Source organism: Neofelis nebulosa, chromosome 6 (genome assembly GCF_028018385.1).
Source record: "Neofelis nebulosa isolate mNeoNeb1 chromosome 6, mNeoNeb1.pri, whole genome shotgun sequence".
Classification (NCBI taxonomy): domain Eukaryota; kingdom Metazoa; phylum Chordata; class Mammalia; order Carnivora; family Felidae; genus Neofelis; species Neofelis nebulosa.
In genome coordinates this window covers 20,856,942-20,874,885 of record NC_080787.1, presented here as the reverse complement: position 1 = coordinate 20,874,885, position 17,944 = coordinate 20,856,942, and positions in this window count along the sequence as shown.

The window sequence follows — 17,944 nt, the reverse complement described above, 5'->3', positions numbered from 1 at the left end:
TTCGAAAAAATAATTTCCAGTTATCCATAATACCTTGAAGATGAATGCTATCGAGCTGTCTCCATAAGTCAGTGACACCTTAGATATATAAGAAGGCTAAGCTTGGCCTTCATTTACATCAAGCACTTGAGATGGGCAACTTGATTATCCTTAACTCTGTTCTTTTGTCTACATCCCCATGGCTTTCTTTCCCACTGCACGTCCCACGGCTGAGGCTTTAAAATGGAGAGAGAGCATGTCTGTCAAGACGAACTAAGGAGTTCAGACTTTTTCCAAACACAGATCACACTTGTTTTAAAAAAACAACTGAAATATTTTTTTTCCACTTGGAAAGATGAAGGTTTTCTATGTCTGTTTTCCTACTTACGGTCTTAGATGTTTTCCTTCTTCTCTTTTTTTGGGTTTGTTTTCTTCTTTTTTGATTAGTGGCAGATTATGCCATGCGTCAAGATTTTGACAGGCCCCAGATGGCTCTGATAAAAACAAACACCTGTAATTTCTAATCACTCTATCCAATGAAGATCGTGTTTACATTTTTGTCTTTATTTAAACAATCTTCTTGACTGCTCTAATTAACTTCTTCATGCCGGCTCAGTTCGCACCACTGCATGGTTTATAACTACCTGCTAAGCAGTAGCCAAACCCCAGGCAACTGTTTTGAATTTGTCATGGGTATTTGGTCCAAGGAGTGACTGTTGTATGGAGTGAAGTCTGAGGGGCAGGCGGGGGGCCGGGGGGGGGGGGCAGAAATGAGAATTTGAGAAGATAAAAAGTTTAAAAATCCATGGCCGACTTTGTGTGTGTGTGTGTGTGTGTGTGTGTGTGTGTGTGTGTGTTTATGATTCCCTATGCGTGACTCATTTCCCTCCATGACTGAATACAGTATGAGCCATAGGGAATCAGCTACCCACAGAGGAATTTCAATGAACATGCCCCAGAGTTGGTTTGGCAAATTTCAAGAGCAAAGTTGTCTAGTATTATAATGTGTGCTTCATCCCTGCTCAAGAATGGCAGTCAGCCTTGTGGTTTTCATTTTTAGATGAAGAAATTAGAACTCAGAAAGATCCAGTTCGTTTGTCCGTTCAGTAGGTGCTGTGTTCCTACAAGCTCCTATGAGCTTTCCTGGGCATGTTTGTACGTCAGTCCCCAAGACACGGGACCTGCCCTCAAGGTGACCTGGTGAGATAACTATTCCCATTAATGGGTTCACTCAGCCATCAAAATCATTTATCGAGCAAGTGCTATGAAAAATTAAAAATGAACGAGAATCAGCTCCTTCCCTAAGGGACATTACAGGCCAGTAGGCATGGCAAAACGAACCTTATCCACCTTCCTCTTTTGCCCTTACGACCCTCCTTTACCACTTGCAACCCTCCCTTTCTCTTGTTTCAGGACATCTTTGTCTTCCTCCTGTTCTCTCATCAGCCAAATCCCCAGTCCCGAATCCCAGAACCTCATGACCAGCTCTTTAAGCAACGTGCACGCATTAATGTCGATTTCCTTGTTCTTGTTCTTTTGGGTGTTTATGCATTTCCAGCCGTGAGTGGGAGCTCAGTCTACTTTCTCTCCTGCTCCACAGCTAGCCAGTTAGCCGAGGCCGATTTGTTTCCTTGCAAATTCTCCCCCAATCAGCTCAGCTAGGCCCCTCAGTCGCTCAGGAGTCTTCTCGTGCATCTCCCACGGACTGTCAAGTCTTCCTTCCATACTATTGCCCACCGTCCAGCCCTCACCTTGCACCGCGCCCCGGGTAAGCGCTGATGTGAGCTTCTAGAGACGAGACTCCATAGTCTCTGCAGAACTCGGTTCTTCCATCCTCCTGCTCCTCATTCTCTGCGCATTCTCCAACCCTTTCAGCTGCAGCTTCTAGCATTGCCACTTGAGCAATCGCTACCATTTTCTGACGTTTATCCTTAGGAAGTAAGTGGCATTTGCAAAGATGAAACCATTCTTCTGGTCACAGAACAGCTGTTTGAAGAAATGCAGGCACCTGGAAGGGCCAAAGGAAGAAAGGCCAAATTAGTTTTAAGAGAGCACTGATGGCAGATTTTCAAGATTGCGATCTTGGGGAGCACCTTGGGGAGCATTTAGTCATCTGTCAAACACCACGCACTGACTTCTCCATAACTTGTATCCTGTTCACCTATCCCTCTGCTGCACGGTAACCGTTTTTGGATCCCTTCCTATAATAATTGGGAAAATCTTGTTAGTGTTAATTTTTCCATAATTTTTTTAGCATTAATGTTTTAAAGGGGCACCTGGGTGGCTCAGTTGGTTGAGCGTCCCACTTTGGCTCAGGTCGTGATCTCACGGCTCATGTGCTCGAGCCCCGCATCCCGCTCTGTGCTGACAGCTCAAAGCCTAGAGCCTGCTTCGGATTCTGTGTCTCCTTATCTCTCTGGCCCTCCTCACTCATGCTCTGTCTCTCCCCCTCTCGCAAAAATATATAAACATTAAAAAATTTTTTATTTAATTGTTTTAAATCTACAAGTATAATTTTTTATATTGTAAAAAAAAAAAAAACTAACAGTGCAGGTAAAACTAAAGTGCCTTTGACCATCAGCCTTAATTTCAATCCCCTCCCCTGCTTTGCCCACAGTGAACCCCTGCTATCTGTCTGGTATTTTTCCAAGACATTTTCTAAGCGTTTACATCAATGTATGTAACCACTGTCAGTTTGCAATTGGGCACATGGGCTGTCTCCCCTTGAGCGTGCTTGTGCATACAAAGAGAACACGAGACTGAAACGATCCTATTACCCTCAGTTTCTGAGGGAACTGTATAAACTGTTATTCTGGTTTCACATGCAAATAGCAATTTGAAAACAACATCTTATTCGGGAGAATATACAAAATAAAACGACGTTGCTGCCTTTGAGGGTTGAAGAGGTTAGACTCCTCCGTTTGTCTGGCGTCTGTTCATTTGTTTTCTAAATATACAAAAACGCGGATTTCGGTCTAGCTGGTTCATCTCTGAGTTGAGATTCCCAGATCAAATGCCAAAGGTCCAGTGGTGATTTGATAAAGTGAACTTCTGGATTTTCCTCTTCGCCCGCTTGACCACTTAGCCAGACAATCAAATCAAAATCGTGCTTCTCCCTAGGTTTGTCGTGCTGCCCCTGACTGTGACCCCAGCCCCAGCTAGGGACCGTCATGTGCTGTTTGTGATCATTTGTAGCCACCTGTCTCTCTACCCTGACTCTTTGTCCTCTTCCTTGAACATTTTCTTTCTGTTCAACCTCAGAACAGCCTCCATTCACAACCGCATATGGAGAGATGACTATTTTAAAGATTGAGAAATATATATATGTATATGTATATACATATATTTCCTGATTCCCAGTATTTAAAACCCCTGCACCGCTTTATGGTCCCTCCGGGTTTTATACAATTATTTTACTCTAATACAGTAAAATTTTAAAAAATATAATAAAAGCTCCAACTTATTCCTCCTCTACTTTTGGTACGACTTCCTGTTCTATAAAGCAAAAACCTTGAGTCGTGGAAGCTCTAAACTTCAGTCCTTCAGCTCTGTCTACCCTCTTGCTTTGTCTCTTCTCTTCTTTCTCGCAGGCTCGACTTTTCTGATAGACGAGTCGACATCCTGGGCTCCCACAGCCACACCTTCCATTTCTTCCTTCCTCACTGCATGCCTACCATACTAACACCCGGATCCCACCCCAGGCCCCCATGGAGATTGTCCCTGTCAATGTCACCCAGGGCATCCTAGGTGATGAAGCCAATAGGCAATACAGAGTCTTTCCCTCTGTGGGCATTTCAAACAACTGATCACCTCTTCCCACTCAGAGCACTTCGTTCGTTCTTTGGGGGACCCTACTCGGCCCTGGGTCGCCTCCTTCATGGCTCACTGCACCTTCTCCACTTACCATCCCCCACGTCTCACCATTGGACTGCATATGTTTTCGCTCTCCTGCTGTCTCTGGGTGGGCTCATCAGGTCGCATCTGGTGTGGGGCAAGTCTTTGTCCCCTGCACTCTCCAGTAGCATCGTTATCAAACCCTTAGTTTCTGTCTCAGTGTTGACTGCTTTCACAACATGCCACAGGGGCTGGGAAGCTTAAACAAGAAACAATTATTTCTCACAGTTCTGGAGGCTGGGAGCCTGAGGCTCAGGGTGTCCGCGTGGTCTGGTTCCGGCTAGAACCCTCTTCCTGGTTTGTAGAGGCCCATCTTCTTGCTATACCCTCACCTGCACAGGAGAGACAATCTCTTTTGTGTCTCTTCTTACAAGGCACTAATCTTATTATGAGGGCTCCGTCGTCATGACCTAATTACCTCCCCTCATCATTAGAATTACCTCCTAGTCATCTCCCCTCATGATTAAAGGCCTCATCTCTTAATACCATCACGCTGGGGATTAGGCTCCAACATATGAATTTGGAAAGTGGGGGCCACAAACGTTCAGTCTATAGCTGTCTCTCTGCCCCCAAACACTGCAAACTTTCTTTTCCTTGCTTCTCCAATTTAACTTGTCACCAAATTCTTGGGGGTTTTGTTCGCGTGTTTGTTTTGTTTTATCTCACATCTCGTTGACCAATTATTTCTGTACATCCTCACTGGCACCACCTTAGACTTTCATTCCTTGGACCGTCACGACAGTTCCTAACTGTGACAACCCTTCCTTTTCTAGCCCCTAATACTTAGCACGCTGTTGGGCACAGGTTGCGTCCTCAAGAGTAAACATCTGCCCAATGCTAGATATTCTTAAAGGCAGATTTCAAAACTTCCCCCAGCTCCCAATTGCCTGTGAAATAAAGTTGAAAGGACTTAGTGGTGAATTGAGATCGATGGTATCCTCCTAGATTATCTTCTGCTGGTCTGCCCCTAAGTGCCAGTTACTTTCCCATCACCCTGAACTGCTCCTTGGTCCCCGATGGTTCATACACTCTCATGACCATGACCTTATAAAAGCCATACCCCTGCCTACAATGCCCTTCCCTCTTCTCCTTGTGGCAGCCTCCTTTAAGACTGTATTCCCTGGACAGATATCTTTCCTCTCTCTGTCACCAGGCTTCTATTACTCTGATTACACAACATCACAATGGTGCGTCTGCCTTCCCCGGACTTCAAGGCTCCTGACGGGAGGGAGCTGTTGCTTATTCATTTTGGGGACTAAACATTTTACAAAGTGGTCTATAGAGGTCTTGCATCAGAATCACCCATGAAGCTGGTTAAATACAGATTCCCCAGGCCCCACCCTTGGATTGCTGAACCAGTTTGCTGGGGAGTGACCTCTCCCAGGTAATTCTTACGCATATGAACATCTGAGAATAAAATTACAGTACCCAACAAATATTTGATGAATAAAGACATGAGGAAAAGTACTGAGATCCCTACTTCTAAAAATCTGGTCTACATCCTTCATTTATCTGGGGTTATGTTTTGGCTGGAGAGAGGTCCGGGGAATTTGGCTCAGCCTTGGATCAAAGTGACCTAGTGGGAAACAGCCCTGCATTATTCTCTAATCAGGTCATGCAAAGTACCTATTGTCCTGTCCAAATGCCAAATGAAGTTTAGGGTCATTCAAAGCCCTGAAGATGGTTGGCTGTGATAAGAACCAGCAAATTCTTGCTCAAGTGAGAACTGGTATTACAGGCATGTTCTACATTTTTAACTCACCACAGCCACGTTCTTAAGTTTTAGTGGTTTACAAGTACCTTCTAAAGAGTCTCACTGTCTTATTTGCTGTGCTTCTCACCAGTATCAAAAACTCTAGTGTCAATTAGTATCCCTCTCCTGTTGACATTGGGTGGACGATGAATGAACCCTAAGGGCTTTTAAGACTTTAGGCGAGACTGACTTGTTAAGGTAGGCAAGTCTTCTTTGGGCCACAAGGTCTCTAAAATGTTCTTTTTAAATTTCATCAGTAGATTTTGAGCTCTGGCAACATGATCTTGAGATCTGTCCCAAAGCACCCTATCAGGACTAATGAGGACTCATATGCATCATCTAAATGACCCCATGCCTACACAAAGTATCCTCCATAAATCTTTGTTGGATTTGTTATTTACCAAATAGTTAAATAGAACCAAAGTGTGGAAACACACCGATACCGTTAGGTAGTGAAATACAAACAAGTGTACCCGAAACATGGAAGTGAAATGAAAAACATCCAGAGTGACTGGAAATTGGTGGTCTTTTGTGGAGGAATTGAGACCTGGGGATAGCACCCAAGAAAAAAAGGCAAGATATAGGTTGACAATTAAGCCATCTCCTGGGTCGTTCATACGATATCACACCTGGGCCGAGCCTTAGAAGCTAATTTGTTTATATTACTTCTTCTTTAATATTTCCATTATCTCTTTATTACATAAGTAACATACACTCATTGCTGAAGGCTGAAAAAATAAGTAATTAAAAAAGGTAACATAACCAATGTTACATTGTAGTGTATACTGTTTTAAATGTTTTCTTGTGTATGTGTAGTGTGATATTATAGTACATTAATTTCCTATTGTTGCTGTCACAAATTACCATAGACTTAACGGCTTAAGTGAAAACACATTCATTATCTCATCGTTCTCTAGGTTAGAAGCCCAACACCAGTCTTATTGGGCTAAAGACAGCATGCTTGTAGGGTTGCATTCTTCGGGAGGCTTTATGTGAGAATCTGTTTCCTAACTTTTTACAGCTTCTGGAGGCCTCCCACATTCCTTGGCTCGTGTCCTCTCCCTCCACCTTCAAAGCCAGCAATATTGAATCTCCATGACCACTCTTTTCTAGTCCCATCTCCCTTGACCGCAGCTGGGAGGTTTCTTCTCTGATTTGCAGGGTCCGTGTGATTAGATTGGACTCTTATGGATAATGTAGAAGCTCATCTCAAGGTCACTGACAATAACATCTGCAAAATCCCTTTTGCCGTGGAAAGTAACATATTTACAGGCTCCTAGAATTAAGACATGGATGTGTTTGGAGCCATTATTCTACCTATAGTGTATAGAACTAAAACAAGCAAAGTGCATGGAAGTTAAGTGAGTTACCAGGGGTCACAAAGCTGGTAATTATCGGATCTATTAAACTCTTTCAGAGTGCAAGACTCTGACGCAGTTAGAGTCTCAGCTAATGGATATTAATGATGAAAGGTGGAGGGAAGAACTACAAAGAATTTGAATGAATGTAGGACCAGGCTTCTCAGGGGCTGGCACCTCATTCTCAGTCTATAGGTGCCATGATCTTGTTGATTTCTCTCAAATCAACATGACACCACGTTGACATCAACAAAGCCACTGCCTGTTTCTGCTCCACTCTTCACATTTCTTGGATCCTTTCTAGCTCCCTCCAATGGACTTCCTTTACTGCTTTGCTTCCTAGTTTCTGCTGACTCATCATGGCTTCTGCCCACTGCCTCCTTTCCATGGGTCTCTTGGTTTCTGTACCCTTCTGTCACTTGTAGTTTTCTGCCTGTGTGTCACCTTCAAGTTCCTTAAAAGAAAGGTTCCGAAAGAGCCTGTTGGTCACTACAGGGCACAGGATACCTCTGTCCGATAGGGGGTTCCCACTGGGTTATCTCATTGGCTGCCAGCCAGTTGAGGGGTGGCTGTCTTCAAAAATAACAAACACTTCCTGGTTCCATCAGCCAGAATCAGAAGGTCAATTACCACAATCTGCATGCAAGGAATCACGTAGGTTACCTGCCTCAGAATAGAGCCACAAGCAAGTAGTGCAAAGAGTTTCTTCTCCAAATGCTAAAATGTCTTCCCAGTGAACCCCTACATCCTTCCATCATACGCTGCAATTGAACCATATCTCGGAACTACAACTAGAATAATCTAGCTGAATGAAAGAGTGTAAGCCAGGGAAAAACGAGAGGAGGAGAGTGGTGTCCAGAACTATTATCGAAGACGAACATTTTGAAAAGGTTTAGGTAACTACTTTCAGTACTTGAGGGCTCTAATTGCTGATCTTGAACAAAGAGGCCACACGGGCTTCTGAAAGTTCTAAAATTATATCATTTTTATCAGTTACTGGGACCTCAAGTTGCTCCCACAAATCACACGGGGTCTTATGAAATACGGCTTTGGAAAGGGGACTCTGCTGTTTCTGAATTTTGTATCCATTTGTTTCTCCGGCTACATTTGCTCTGAAAGGGGAAAAGTGGTCTCAATCACCTGGAAAGAATGAGTCTGAACAAGTTTCAGGAGGAGAAAAGCTCTCTTGGGCATGCCGAACCCTGCCGCCACCACCCACCCCCTTCCTAACGGAAGAATGTTGCTCTAGAAGTTTCATCTGATATTCCCCACAAAAATGTGTGCTGTGGTCACAGTTCAGCGATGCCAACACAAATCTCAAACGCAGCCACCTCCTGACTGAGAATACAATCTGGGCTGTTTTGGATCTGGACCACAGTGACCAGGGACAAGAGTTGATTTCAAATTTCAATTAATTACATGGGAGGAAAAGGCCATCTGACAGACAGGGTCTTAGCATAAATGCTTTTTCCCTGGTGTCGGAGTATTGAGGTGTTACCGTATAACATGGCAACCAGGGTTTTTTCTATGTGGTATGGTATTTTTCTCCTCTTCTCGTGCTTTTAGAGAGAATGCCGATGGCATGTTGCTGTCTTAACTTTCTGCACCCTATAATAATACATTGAATTCATTCATTTTTTTTTTTTTTACTCTGAAATACAGAACATTCTTTAGACAGTCAATCAAAACATCGTTTCTGAGCTGCTACCACTGTGTTGGAGCTGGGAAGAAACTAGTGGGTAAAAACGTAGGTAGCGTATTGCGTATATTGAACACTTTGGCTACAAATAACACAAACATAGAATCTATAAAGGTTTGGGCAACAAGTTATTTGTTGCCTCACCAAACAAGAAGTCTGGAAGTAGAGGCTGGTTAATTCAGTAGATCAATAAAAGCCTCGTGTCAGCTTTGTTCCCAGGTTTTTGGTCCCCTCGTGATTACAAGTGTCTGCAGGAGCTCTAAGCAGTGTATTCTCAACCACGTCCAAATGCAAATAAAAAAAATAAATTAAGCCAAAATAAAGACACTCCCACTTTGAGTCTCTGCCTCTTTTTGAGGATGATCCCTTTCCTAGAAGGCCGATCTTCCCTCTCCTCCGTTCCCCAGCAGAAATACCTTCAAGTCTTAAGAGGCAGAATCGTGTCTAAGCCAATCAACAGCAAGGCAAAAGAAATGGTCATAATTACCCTAGACCAGCAAACCTGGTTAGGAAGGGACTCAGTCTTTCCTGAAGCACACAGCAGCCTGCCGCCCCAAATGCAATCTCTGTCAGCAGGAGAAAGGGATTAGTTACAGGAAACCAACAGGTCTGCCTCCGTGTGGGACTTCAGATGACCCAGAAGGACTGGCAAAACACTCTCCATGTACGCATTTTTCTCATGGAGTCTAAAAGCACCACGTTTCAGTATCTGCGTTGCTATGGAGTAGTTGCAAGATCTCGGGTTAGTTGAAGCTCTCGGAGCCTCAATTTCTGCATATGTAAAATGGGAAATCATCCGTATCTCACTGGGTTGCTGTGAGCATCAAATATATTAGGATACGCAGAGTATCTAGCACCATGGCTGGCCCATAGGAATCCCTTCCTCAAAGCTCCTAGGCTGCCTGCAGTCTAAATTGCTGGGTGATTGTTGGCTTGTATTCTGATCCATAAGCACTGTGATCTGAGTGTGTACAGAGGCTTTCACACCTGCTAGGAATCACTGAGGTTCTTGCTACATGCAACGGGCCCTTTCCATTTTCCTCTCTTTCTGCCCCATTGTTCCTTTTGACAGTTCCCTTTGTGAACTCTTGTTTTTCCTGCATTCTGTGACAACTTTCCCTTGGTTTTACCTCTTATCTCTCTAGCTGTTCCTTCCCCTGCTGCCTTATAGGGTCCTCTTTGCTGCCTGCCCCAGAACGGTGTTCTCCTCCTCTGTTGCGATCTCACCTGTCAGAGGCAAGACTTCATCCTTTCCTATATTTTCCATTTCTACTTGTATATTCATGGCACATATTAGATGTTCAGTACATATTTCTTTAATCTGTTATTCAATCATTTGTTCAACAAGTATAGATTGAATGCATACTATATGCCAGGCACTGTTCTTTTGGCTGGAGATAAAGCAACAAATAAAACAGATCAATCCCTGCTTTTATGAATTTACATTCTAGTAAAGAGACAATGAATAAACAAATAAACATCTCCTATGTTAGATGGAGTGAGTGCTGGGGAGAACGTCATGCTGGGTAAGTAGAATGGGGTAGATCTGAAGTCAGGACAACGTCCTTTAGGGTAACTAAGAATGCCTCTTTGATAACACATTTACACAGAGACCTCATAGGAGTGGGTGACCCAACCATGAACCTTGGCAGAAGAAACAAAGAGCACAAATGCCCCAGGGTGGGATTGTGCTTGGAATTTTCAAGAAATCCTCATATAGTCAGAATGAAGTGGTCCCCAGGGAAAGGGAAAGAACCAGGGGGCGGCAGGGGAAGGTCAGGGAGGTCCTTATGGTCGGTGTTAGGTCTTTGGGAGTCAAGGCTGGTTTCTAAGATAGAAGCGTTATAATCCGACTTATGCTCTTAGAGGCTCACTCTGACTGCTGTGTTGAGAAGAGACCTAGGAAGCCAGAGTAAAGGCAGGGAGTTCTGTTAAGAGGCAACTGTTAGGAGGCATCTCAAGACCAGAGATGATGAGGGCTTGGCTGTAGATGACAGCAATGCAGTGGTGAGAAATGGATGAATTTTGGTTCCACTCTGAGGTGAGGCTAATAGGATTTCCTGTTGGATGTGGGGAGAGAAGGAAAGAAATCAAGGTTAGACCCAAAGATTTTGGGTCTGGCAAGAAGAAGGAGTTATTATTTTCAGAAATGAGGAAGACTGGGGGATGGAGATGAAGAGTTAGACTGGAAGCTCGTAGTGCAACTGTTGACAAAGGTCAGATATACAAATGTGGAGGTCCAGGGAGAGCTCTGGGCTGGTGACAGAACCTGGGGGGTCATCAGCATGTAGATGATATTTAAGCACTGGTGCTGGATGAGATCACCATGGAAAAAGGAAGCAAACTGAGGCCTGAGTATTGGACACACCAACGTGAAGTATGGAGAGAGGAGGTCGGGGGGAGGAGGGAAACCAACAAAGGAGACTGAGAAGGGGTGGCCCAAGAAGCGAGGACCACCACCAGTGTGTGGTGTCCTGGAAGGTGAGTGAAGAGTGTCCAGGGGGAGGGGACAAGGGTGTCAGCTGCTGTTAGCAGAAGTGTAATGGGGACTGAGAACTACCCGATGGATTTGGTGATGTGGAAGTCATCAGTGACCTTGACAAAGCAGTTTTGGTTGGGTTGTGAGTGCAAAAGAGAACAGGAAGAGAAGTTGGAGGCAGTTATGTAGATGATTCCTACAAGGGGCTCTGCTGTAAAGCAAAAGAATGGGGTGAGATTGGAAGGAGGGACCAGAGTCAAGGGAGGCTCCTTTTGTTTTTAAGATAGGAGCTTTGATACACTTGAATGATCATCAAAACTCTAATAGGGAAAATTTTATGAGACAGGAAAGAAGGGAGTGAACTGTTGGAACGAGGTCTTTGAGAAGGATAAAGGGATGGGAACTAGGGTACAGGAGAAGCTGGCTTCCATCAGGGGGTTAGCTCAGCTGCTCCACAGTATTACCGCCTCAACAATCATTGTTGTTGTTGTTGTTGTTGTTAAGTAAGTTGTATGCAGAGCTTGAACTCATGACCCTGAGATCAAGAGTCACGTGCCTTACTGACTAAGCCAGCCAGGTGCCCGTTGGCATTCATTTTGATTGGCCAGGCAGCCAGTATGGGCCTTGAACTGACACTAGCCCCTCATGCAAGCACATACCCTAGATAGCAGCCCGCAGAGTCACAAGTGAATGCAAGTTCCTGCTATGACTTCCCCAGTAGCCCTTGTGATCGAGTCTCCCCCACCTCCCAGGGCCTTCCTCTTGTGAGCTCCTTAGATAAGACCCCCCGGAACTTACAAAACCCTATTCAGTTTGGTCTGAACTGGCCAATCTCTTCTCTGCTTGACAACCCCAAAGCACTCCATCCCAGACCCCAGGTTCTGTCACTCTCTCCGCCTTGACCTCCCTGCCATGTGCTTCCCCCAAGACCAATGAGTCATAAATCTCTCCACTTCATTGTCTCCTGTGGTCTTTTATCGAACCTTGGCTCACCATCCTGCACCCTGTGTTCCACAGTAACTAATGTTAATTTGACAAAGTCATACAGAACAGCTTCTCATGAAGACTGGAAGACTACTGGTATGGGGTGTGAGTGGATGCGGGACCCCTCTGACTGCTTCTATTTGCTCTGTGAAATAGGAAATAAGGTCATCAACTGAAGTCTAGAGGGGAGGTGTTGGATGTTTAAAGAGAAAGGGTAGGGTGTGGGATAGTCATCTTGAAAAATGAATGACTTGGGGGATGTGGTAGGATCACTGGTCGGTAAACCCTTATGAATCAACATTTTCGGCTATTGTGTGTTGGCTCCTGATATCCCTCCTGAGTTCCAAACTCCTATATCCACCCACCTCTTGGCATGTATCCCCTGTCTTCTCACGGGAAAATTAAACCTATTCTCTCTCTGCCCACCTTTCCACCCAGTGCTCTTACGCCCCCCACTTCCAAAACAGAATAATAAAACCTTTGACTAGCTCATAAACTGGTGTAGGACAATATATATTTTTTATTTCCCAAGACTGAAAACACTGGAGGAGAATGGTGGCTTTTGGGGGAATATTATTTGTTGAGTTTAGACTTTGGACATCAGTCAAGATATCTGTGAGAGATCCCAGTGGGAGTGGTGAGTAGTTTAGCTGATGCACATCAGTTTACTGACTACCTGGATTGATATTATTCCTCTGGCAATTATGAGGTATGTGGATAGCCCAGTGTGCACCTGATTCACCTGAGGATCTTATTAAAATGCAGATAGTGATTTAGTTGGTCTAATGCTAGGCTTCAGATTCTGTAGTTCTAAAAAAAACCTCCCAGATGATACCAACGGTACCAGTCCACAAACCTCGCTTTGAGGTTTAAAGGTGAGGAGACAGAGGGGTGCCCGGGTGGCTCAGTCAGTTAAGCGTCCAACTTTGGCTCAGGTCATGATCTCATGGTTGTGGGTTCAGGCCCAGTGTTGGGCTCTGTGCTGACAGCTCAGAGCCTGGAGCCTGCTTCAGATTGCGTCTCCCTCTCTCTCTGCCCCTCCCCCACTCACACTCTGTCTGTCTCTGTCTCTCTCTCAAAAATAAAGAAACGTTAAAAACAATTTAAAGGTTAAGAGACAGAAACCCATGCAGATCATTTCAATCTAATGTGTTAAATGCTATAATAATAAGGGAGCTGTACGAACATAGGTTAGCAAAGAGATTAAGGCAAAACCATGGAGATTGTTCACTTGCGAACCAAGGAAAGTGTTCTTCGTCCTAAGAAGGATGTAGACCGTGGAAGGATTTGAACATCAGGGTGACAATGCTTGAGCATTTGTCATTTGAGTATCGGGGGTGCAAGATGCTAAGTCAACCATGTGTCAACTACCATCCAGGCAACAGACATAAGGAATGAACAGAGAACAGGGCAACCAGGGTCTTGTCTTCAGGGAGCTTACATCCCGGAGAGGTTAGACAGGTAGTAGTAAGAAAACAAATAAATAAGGTAATTTTAGACTGTAGAAGTGTTGTAAATAATAATAATAATAAGGGTTAATGTGATTGAGCTTCAGGGGACTGCTCTAGTGGGAAGTAGTTGCTAAGCACAGAACTAACCATGCAGTGGAACCTGTTCCACAGGCATCTGGGGGAAGAGCATTCTGGGCAGAACGAACAGCACGATGGTGGCCTTGAGGCAGGGGTGAATGGTGAGGCAGGAGAATCTACCAGATCAGTGTGACTAGAGCCTAGTAAGCAGGGGGGAAATCATAGGAGATGGGGTCAGAAAGATGAACAGGGGCATGCAGGGGCTATAAAAGATGTCCCGAAGAGTTCGCATTTCATTTTAAATGTGGGACTACAAGATAACTCTTGCTACCGTGCAACCAATGCAACCAATTACCGTGCAACACTGTTGTGCACCAATTACCGAAACTTTTCTATCTAGCAAAACTGAAACTCTACACCCACTGAAGGACTCCCCATATCCCTCTCTCCCTAGCCCCTACCTTCTGTTTCCATGAACTTGCCCCTCTAGGTATCTAAGTGGAATCAAGCACTATTTGTCTTTTGGGACTGCCTTATTTCACTCAGCATGTCTTGCTGTCCTTTTATGCCTCATGTCAAAGCCTGTCTCCAAGTTGTACTCTGTCCTCACGGTAGTTCCTTTGTCTTCACATACTGAACTGTCTCATGTAATTTTAAGTATGTCCTCCAAAAAGTTTTAAGCATTTCCTAAGAGGCTATAGGAGGCACATGTTCTCTCTGAAAGAGGCACATCTCCTCTCTAAAACATCAATGACTTACATCTACACCAAACCCACAATTTTCCTTACAAAACTGTATAAAAGAGAATAAATTAATAACTTTGTGCCCTTTCTGTACACACTTTCAAAAAATCAGCAAATCTTCCCAAATCATTCCTCCACAAATTCATCGCAGCCACTCCTAATAGCTGGCAACCTATAACGTTTCTCCTTTCTGGTAGACCTTACTTACAAAAAAAAAAAAAAAAAATGGGGTTGTTGAGTATGCCCATGGGTCAGGGGCAGCGTGGATCCCCGGGGCATGCTCAGAACTGTGCTTTAGAAAGAGGACTCACTTAGCAACATGTAAAGTAGCTCAAAGAGGAAAGAGCAGCTCTTCCGAGATGTCTGCAATTGACATAAGGAGAGTGTGAACAGGGGAAGTCAGACTCACACTTCCAAAAGAGGCTATAAGAAGTGAGATGAGAAATTCAAATAATACCCAACTCTCATAAGCCAGGCTCAGAGGCTACAACTTTCTCACTAATAATATCCTCATTTTTTTTATTATTTCATTTCATCATTTCATTTCATTTCATTTATTAGAGAAAGAAAGTGCACGAGCGGGGGAGAGGACAAAGGGAGACAGAGAGAGAATTTTTTTTTAATTAAAAATTACTTTATTCAGTATTTACTCACAAAGTGAGAACTGAGGAAAGCTCCTGTTGTGTTTCTGAAAACTGCAGCGATGAACCCATGATTCAGGAACACTGGCCAATCGCACTACAATTACCACTGTGGATTTCAGCTTAGCTAGGGAATTTTGTTTTAAGATTTTATTTTTTTCAAGTAATCGACAGACAGAGAATTTTAAGCAGACTCCGTGCTCAGTGAGGAGCCCCATGAGAGGCTTCATCCCAGGACTCTGGGACCATGACCTGAGCCAAAATCAAGAGTCGGATGCTTAACCAACTAAGCTACCCAGGATCCCCCACTTTTGAAAATTTTGAATACCCTCATTTAATCCTCTCCACAACCCCACAATGCTGGCTGCCAAAATCAGTTTCCAGGGTTTCAACCCAGACCTCCTGAAAGAGAGATCCAAGGGCATCCGGTTGTCAATACACAAATGCTTCGGGTGATTTTAAATTCAACGGCAGTTGGAATCACCATGTGGGGCTGCGTCTTTCCACTCAAAGGAATGGAAACAGCTCTCCCTAAGCCTTTGGAGCTTTCTTTAAGCTCTGCTCATTAATTGACAGCCCAAGGAGTGACATTTCAGGAATTCCAGTATGAATCCTTCTGGAAAATGCCCACCAGCCAGGTTAGGGAGCCTGCTAAGGGAGCCTCTCTGCTCCCTTCTGGGGTTGGTGTGAAATGTTGCCGGGGATTTTAAAGTAAAGGCAAATCTTGGGGTAGTGTTTAAGCTGCAATCCACATTTGTATTTTAATGTAAATGAGTTTCAGATCCTTCTTGAGAGAAAATTGGGGCTGGGAAAGGATGGACGGTGGTTCTGGGCCCAGAGTTGCAGGGTAAAAGGCTTGAGGGAATAGAACAAGGAAGGGGAAAGGGGAAGGAGGCAGAATCGGGGCACTGAACTTGACTTCCTTTCCCCCCACCCCGAGGGCTGAGAGCCCACCCCCTTCCTGAGCAGAGGGCTCCTAAAATGCTGAATGAAGAAGAAGTAGGATATGGTTTTATAACTTTGCATTATCTGTGCTTGATTAGATTCTAACGTGATCTGTGCCTCTGGTTGGTTGATTTAAAATATGCATTTAAAAAAAGGGGGGGGAAACTCTGATCTGCATTTTAACTGCTTTCCCTCCTAGCTGCTGGGCTCTGTCGTGCCCATGAGACCGGAAAAGATTTTGTGTGCACAGCGGAGCTACAAGGTAAAACAGGGATGGCTCACTGACATTCAATTTCAGAGAAACAGGGAGATGACAGAAACAGGAAAGGAAGGAAAGCCATCACTTACTGAGTGCCAACTGTGTGCCCAGGGCTGTGTGGATGCTTCTCGTGAATGTTATCTCGGGGGCTCTTCATTTTTCTCTGGCTCTCCTTGCATCTCCAGTATTGGAGATCCGCCCCAATGGTGACCACACCTGCTGCTGAGTCATTTGCGTGATGATTAGTAATAACTAATATCTATCAAGCACCTAACACATGCCAAGCATTTTACAGGAATCCCCCCCTTGAATACTCTCAAGAGATGGGTCTCCCTTGCCGCCTCCTTTTCAGATCAAGTGACTGAACCCTGGAGATGCTAAGGGATTTGTCCGGAATCAGCAGTGCACAATCCAAACCCATGTTTGGTCATTCAAACATGGCTGCGTGTGTAGCCATTATGTGCTACTGCCTTTTACTTAGAGAGGAAAGGCGCAAAATTACACCTGCTCTGGGTGTAATTTCCTTCTAAGTTTAGGTTTGAGGTCTTCGGCCTCCTTACTCTTCGCCCCCTTTTTCTCCCTAATGGCTTCCCCTCTTCATTTTAGGTTTCCACAGCCTACCTATAATGTTCACACCTCACTATGGCTACCAACTCTTTCCTGAAAAGATTACCCAATATCGTTCACTCATTCATACAAATACTAGCTGTGCCTTCTAGACAGAAATACATTTGGAAACTTTCTTTAACTATAAAGAGTTTTTTTTTTTTTTTTCCTGAGGATTTTCAGCTATCATCTCAGAGAAAAAGAATCTATGTCTCTTTTTATTAAGTATTCTTTTTTAAGCTTATTTATTTATTTGAGAGAGTACAGCAGGGGCAGAGAGAAAGGGAGAGACGGTCGGAGTACAAGAGGGGCAGAGAGGCTGGGAGAGATAGAATCTCAGGCAGGCTCTGTGCTGTCAGCACAGAGACCGAAGCAGGGCTTGAGCTCATGAAATGGTGAGATCATGACCTGAGCCGAAAGCAAGAGTCAGATGCTTCACCGACTGAGCCCCCCAGGCGCCCCTCTGCTTGTCTCTTAACTGTGGTTTGGAGATGCCTCGGGCTGGCGACTGAAAAATCTGGGTGTGAGGACTTATTCTCAAGGCCTTTCTGCTTACCTGGAGAGGGTGAGCTCTGGCTCACCAGATACCAGAAGTGAGTTCTCTGAGTGATGTGAGGTTTTAGGAACAGGTGTCCTGGCCTCGTTAGCTGCGTGGAGCTGTAATTCTGAGACCTTGAGCCTACTGCGACTGAGCACTCACTTCTTCACTGATCAGGTAAGCATGGTCACTTGAATTGGCGCTGGAGACACCCTGAAAATCAAGGCTGACATCGTTCCTGTGTCCACAGCATTCACAGTGCAGAGGAGGAGACAGACATTGGTAAGAGGCTTCAAGAAAAATGTGCGAATTTCATCTCCTATTGGTCCTTTTCCTTTCTCTTCTTTCTTTATTCCACTGACATTGTAATTTCTCTCCCATCCCCTTGCCCCAAGGTTCCCAGATGCTGTGCATGTAGAACTTTCCTTCTTCTCTTGTGCCAATATCCTGTCTTGGACCTCCCTCTCTCACTTCTGCCTAGTGGGTGATGATCATGTTTGGCCCAGCTCACTGCCAGCCAGGAAATCCATGGCTCCT